Below are 6000 nucleotides of genomic sequence, written 5' to 3' on the forward strand. Positions count from 1 at the left end.
TTGTTATGTGTTATGGCTAGGACTCCCTGTCCTGAGGTTACCTCATTTTGCTCTGTTGGGCCATATCCTGCTAGTCAGCCTTTGTGTTTGAATCTACTCTGCAACCTAGGCCAAAACTCTATGGTCAGACAGGCTCTTCCCTAATGGAAGAAAGATGACTATGGCTGCACTAGTGTACACCTTCCCACTTCCATTCCCACAACCACTGGAATTTGTTCAGGAACATGTCCAGTCAGAGACAGCATGCTGCAATGAGACCCCCGCTGGGAACTCTAGGAAAAGGACTTCACTCATTCTCATGGAACATTAGCTTGTGTGGGTTGAGTCTGCTGCTGTCTATTGCTACCATGAAGGGAGAGTGAGAATAGAGCTACAACAAGCAAAGGTAAGATGAAAATGGAAATCAGGTCCTTGTGACATCATTTAAGCTCCTATGTCAAACTAAACTACACTCAAAGTAAGCCCTACTACTGAACTTTTTAGTTTTGTGAGCATTAAGTTCCTCCTTTCCTTATGCAGTTTAGATTTGATTTTCTATCACTTGCAATCAAAAGAAGTTGATATCATTAGTATACTTAGGAATATCTGAGACAATAGGTGAGCTATGCCTCTCTCAAAGCAGGGCCGAGTGCCAGAAAGACTCCTTAAAATCAAAACTATTGTTTCCTTAATTAAAATTTCAATAAAAGGTCTAGAAGAGAAAGTTGAGAAAATGTCTCAGAATGTAAACCAGAAAGATGAAACCATGAAAACACAAGAAAAAAGTTGGAGAATGGAGATCAACTGAGGAAGCCCAGTGTTAGTCAAATAGTCATTACAGGAGAAAAAAAGAGACAACTAACTGGGAGAAAATAGAAGAAAATTCATAGAGCTAAAAAGATGTAAGTGTACAGCACAGAATGCCATTAGGATAAATAAAAAGATTTATACCGAAGTGTATCTTATAGAACTACAGGACTCCAAATAAAAGGTGAATATCCTAAAGCTTCTAGAGTTAAAAACAGGTTCCCTACAAAAGAATGGAATTTTACATAATATTAGATTTCTCAACAGGGTCCCTGAATATTAGAAGACAATGTCTTTCAAATTTGGAAGAAAAAAAAAGGTATGGGCCTACAATTCTATACTACATAGTACTGGACATTCTGACCAATGCAATAAGAAAAATATAAGGACTGGAAGGAAAAAGATCAAACCGATTATTTGTAGATGCTTTCATCTCCAAAGCAGTTAACTCTTAGACCTAATAAGAGAGTTGAGAAAAGTTCCCAACTAAAAGATCAACTCAGCAATAGTGTTGTTCTGCACTCCCCATTTAGAAAAGATAATTGAAAGTAAGCTACCGTTCACAGCAGCAACAAAACCAAGTGTGAGGAAAAAAAGCTTTATAGATACAAAAGTACTATTTTGACACACCCTTCTGGAAAAATTACATAGTATCTGAAAAAAATGACACCAACCCAGGGAGTGCAATAAAAAGAAATTCCCGGATGGCAGCTCTGTGACTGGAACACGAAGTTAGAAGGTATGAAAAAGAACATTTTCAATGTCAGAATGGACTTCATTCTACAAATCATAGATTAGGAGGCTGAAAGAACTTAGTGAGATGGCCAAGCAGCGTTATTTTTTTCTCAACAAGAATTTTAAAAGCCACTCTAGAACTCTGAGAAAAAATTGAGAAATTACAAAAAAGTCATCAGCCAAATAGGAAGCATTCTCCTTCAAAGGCACAGGTTTAGTGAAGCAGTATATTTCCTTCTCTGCTGTTCCAATCCTACTGACTCAATGTTAAATAATATTAAGTGTTTACATAATAAGACTCTATATTTAAATCTCATAATGCTAACAGTTTAAATGCTGTATTTATTTCTAACTTGTTTATTTGTTTGTTTTAGAGATGGGATCTCACTGTGTCACCCAGGCTGTGTCACCCACGCAGTGGTGTCATCATAGCTCACTGCAGTTTCCAACTTCTGGGCTCAAGCAATCCTCCTGCCTCAACCTACTAGGTAGCTGGCATTACAGGTACTGGCTGTACCCGGCTTATTTATTTATTTATTTGAAACAGAGTCTCACTATCACACAGGCTGGAGTGCAGTGGCACAATCTTGGCTCACTGCAGCCTCGACCTCCTGGGCTCAGGCGATCTTCTCACTTCAGTCTCTCAAGTAGCTGGGATTACAGGCTCACTCTATCATGCCTGGCTAATTTTGTGTAGAGACAGGGTTTTGCCATGTTGCCCAGGCTGGTCCCGAACTCTGGGCTCAAGCTATTCTCCCACCTAGACCTCCCAAAGTGCTAGGATTAAAGGTGTGAGCCACCATGCCCGGTTTATTTTTTATTGATACATAATATTTAAAAATCAATGGGGTACATGTGATATTTTGTAACATGCATAGAATGTGTAATTATCAGGTCAGATGAGGGTATTGAGGTGTTATTCATCACTTTGAGCATTTATCATTTCTACATATTGGGAACAATTCAAGTCCTCTCTTCTAGCTACGTTGAAGTATACAATACATTGATGTTAATGATAATCACTCTTCTCTGCTGAGAAAAAATAGAACTTCTACCTTTTATCTAACTGTATGTGTATACCCCTTAACTTACCTCTTTTCAGACCCCAATCCCACCCACCCACCTTTGATACCTATCATTCTACTCTCTATCTTTATGAGACCAACTATTTTAGCTCCCACAAATGAGTGACAACATGCAATATTTGTCTTTCTAGGCCTGGCTTATTTCATTCAACATGATGACCTCCAGTTCCACCATGTTTTTCTTTTTTTTTTCTTTGAGACAGCATCTTGCTCTGTTGCCCAGGCTGAAGTGCAGTGGCACAGTCTTGGCTCGCTGCAACCTCCACTTCCTAGGCTCAAGCAATTATTGTGCTTCTTGGTCTGCTGAGTAGCTGGGACTACAGGTGCCCACCACCACATCTGGCTAAGTTTTACATTTTTAGTAGAGATGGGGTTTCACCATGTTGGCCAGGCTGGTGTCGAATTCCCAGGCTCAAGTGAGCCTCCCACCTCGACCTCCCAAAGTGCTGAGATTACAGGTGTGAGCCACCAAGCCCAGCCTTATTTCATGATTTTTTAATGGTTTAATAGTATTTCATTGTGTATATGTACCACATTTTCTTTATCCAGTTATCCATTGACGGACATTTAGGTTGATTATATATCTTTGCTATTGTGAATAGTATTGCAATAAACAGGCAAGTGCAGGTCCCTTTGATACATTAATTCCTTTTCCTTTGGGTAGGTACCCAGGAGTGGGATTGATGGATATTATGATAGTTCTATTTTCAGTTTTCTGAGAAATTTCCATACTGTTTATCACAGAGGTTGTACTAATTTACATTCCCACCAACAGTGCATGAGAATGCCCTTTTCTCCACATCCTTACCACCATCTATTATTTTTTGACTTTTTAGTAATAGCCATTCTAGCAGGATAAGCTGATATCTCATGGTGGTTTTGACTTGAATTTCCCTGATAACTAGTGATATTGAACATTTTTTCCTATACCTGTTGGCCATTTGTATGTCTTCTTTTGAGAATTGTCTATTCATGTATTTGCCCACTTTTTAATGGGATATTATTATTATTATTGAGTTCCTTGAATTCCTTGTATATTCTGGATATTAATCCCTTATCAGATGAATAGTTTGCAAATATTTTCTCCCATTCTGCAGGTTGTCTGTTCATTCTGTTGACTGTTACCTTTGCTGGCAGAAGCGTTTTAGCTTAATTAAGTCCCATTTGTCTATTTTTGTTTTAGTTGTCTGTGTTTTGTCTTTTTTTGTCTTAACCACAAAATCTTTGCATAGGCCAGTATCCTGAAGTGCTTTCCCTATGTTTTCTTTTATTCGTTTTATAGATTCAAGTCTTATATTTAAGTCTTAAATCCATCTTGTGTAGATTTCTTTGTATATAGTGAGAGATAGGGGTCTAGTTTTATTCATTTGCATATGGATATCCAGTTTTTCCAGCACCATTTATTGAAGAGGGTGTCATTTCCCCAGTGTATGTTCCTGGTGCTTTTGTCAAAAATCAGTTGACTGTAAATATGTGGCTTTATTTATGGGTTCTCTATTCTCCTCCATTGATCTATGTGTCTTTTTTTTTTTTTTTTTTTTGAGACAGAGTCTCGCTCTGTCACCCAAGCTGGAGTGCACTGGCCAGATCTCAGCTCACTGCAAGCTCCGCCTCCCGGGTTCACGCCATTCTCCTGCCTCAGCCTCCCGAGTAGCTGGGACTACAGGCGCCCGCCACCTCGCCCGGCTAGTTTTTTTTTTGTATTTTTTAGTAGAGACGGGGTTTCACCGTGTTAGCCAGGATGGTCTCGATCTCCTGACCCTGTGATCCGCCCGCCTCGGCCTCCCAAAGTGCTGGGATTACAGGCTTGAGCCACCGCGCGGTTGGTTACTGTAGCCTTGTAATATATTTTTGAAGTAAGGTAGTATGATGTTCCAGCTTTGTTCTTTTTGCTCAGGATTGCTTTAGTTATTTGGGCTCTTTCTGTTGCTGTTGTTCCATATGAATTTTCCAATTATTTTTTTCTAATTCTGTGAAAAGTGACTTTGGTATTTTCATAGGGATTGCATCGAATCTGTAGATTGTTTGAGGCAATGTAGTCATTTTATTAATTGGTCAACTTGGTAATTTCCAATCCACGAACATAGAATGTCTTTCCATTTGCTTGTGTCCTCTTTAATTTCTTTCATCAGTGTTTTGTAGTTCTCCTTGTAGAAGGCTTTCACCTTCTTGGTTAAATTTACTTTTAGGTTTTTTTTGTAGCTATTGTAAATGAGATTGCCTTCTTGATTCCTTTTTTGGCTATTTCGTTATTGGTATACAGAAGTACTACTGATGTCTCTAAAACAACCATTAGATCTTTTAGAATTTTAAAAATAAAGAAATGTTATTGATTTTTGTTATGTTGACTTCATCTGCAACTCCTAGCCTCAGGCGCTTCTCTCACTTCAGCCTCCCAAGTAACTGAAATTACAGACACACCATATGTTGATTTTGTTCACTGAAACTTTTCTGTATTTGTTCATCAGTTCTAAGAGGTTTTTGGTGGAGTCTTTTGGTTTTTCTGAATGTAAAATCATGTCATCTACAAAGAGGGGCGATATATATGACTTCCTTTTTTTTTTTTTTTTTTTTTTTTTGAGACGGAGTCTCACTCCATTTTGCCCAGGCTAGAGTGCAGTCGTGCGATTGCGGCTCACTGCAACCTCCGCCTCCTGGGTTCAAGTGACTCTCCTGCCTCAGCCTCCCCACTAACTGGGACTACAGGCACACAAGACACCTCCACGTCTGGCAAATTTTTTGTATTTTTTCATAGAGACGGTGTTTCATCATGTTAGCCAGGATGGTCTTGATCTCCTGACCTCATGATTTGCCCACCTTGGCCTCCCAAAGTGCTGGGATTACAGGCATGAGCCACTGCACCTGGCTCATTTCCTCTTTCCGAATTTGGATGCTGATATGGTTTGGATGTTTGTCCAAATCTAAAGTTGAAATATAATCCCCAATGTTGGAGGTAAGGCCTGGTGGAAGGTGTTTGGATCGTGGAGGCAGATCCCTCATGAATGGCTTAGCACCATCCCCTTGGTGATGAGTGAGTTCTTGCTCAGTTAGTTCACATGAGATCTAGTAGCTTAAAAGTCTGGGATCTTCCTCTTCTTCTTGCTTCCTGTCTCACCATGTGATACGTCTGCTCCCGCTTCACCTTCCACCAATATTGAAAGCTTCCTGAGACCCTCACCAGGAGCAGATGTTGGCACAATGCTTCCTGTACAGCCTGAAAGCCATGAGTTAATTCAACCTCTTTTCTTTATCAATTACCCAGCCTCAGGTATTTCGTTATAGCAATGAAAGAATGGACTACTAAGATCAGAGCAGAACTGAAGGAGATAGAGACACAAAAAACCCTCCAAAAAATCAATGAATCCAGGAGTTGGTTTTTTGAAAAGATCAACAA

The sequence above is a fragment of the Colobus angolensis genome, unplaced genomic scaffold (assembly GCF_000951035.1).
Source record: "Colobus angolensis palliatus isolate OR3802 unplaced genomic scaffold, Cang.pa_1.0 Scaffold194, whole genome shotgun sequence".
NCBI classification, from domain to species: domain Eukaryota; kingdom Metazoa; phylum Chordata; class Mammalia; order Primates; family Cercopithecidae; genus Colobus; species Colobus angolensis.